The sequence below is a fragment of the Branchiostoma belcheri genome, unplaced genomic scaffold (genome assembly GCF_001625305.1).
Source record: "Branchiostoma belcheri isolate BF01 breed outbred unplaced genomic scaffold, Haploidv18h27 scaffold3, whole genome shotgun sequence".
NCBI lineage: Eukaryota > Metazoa > Chordata > Leptocardii > Amphioxiformes > Branchiostomatidae > Branchiostoma > Branchiostoma belcheri.
This window is the reverse complement of record NW_017803909.1, coordinates 2,171,599-2,172,168: the sequence shown is the minus strand read 5'-3', so window position 1 is coordinate 2,172,168 and position 570 is coordinate 2,171,599.

Genomic DNA, 570 nt, shown 5'->3' with positions numbered 1-570 from the left:
CCCCCCTCTTATGCCCCGGCACAAGATTACGTTATGGTTAGACACAATGATCACAACATGCACATACGTAATTCTTTAGTCTAGTAACTCACACAAGTGCAAGAAAAAACTAATGATTGCCAGAAAACATTTTAAAAAAGTTTATCATGCAGACAAAAAATCTGTTCATTTTTTTTACAAATGAAGTGCGTGCGTATTACTAGGGAATACTAAGTATTTCGACATAAATTTTGGGCAAAGACGCCATTTACGATTTGGAACCTTTTATAGCTTATTTCTATCCAGGTATTTACAAACCTTTCTTTACATTACGATTGAAGGTTTCTCCGTAAAACGTACACAAACTGTAATGCCAAGGACATAATGTCCTTGAGTGTACTGAAATTATATACATGTACGTATACAAATATGGACAGTTTAATGTTCACGCTTTCATTCTCGGGTATTACAAGATAGGCGATAATTTCAATTGTTTTTATTTTTTATAGAATGATAGAATGAAGACCTTTATTGTACATTTGTGTTCTACAGAACTAAGTACAGGTCGCATGGGTACAGAACATGAACATA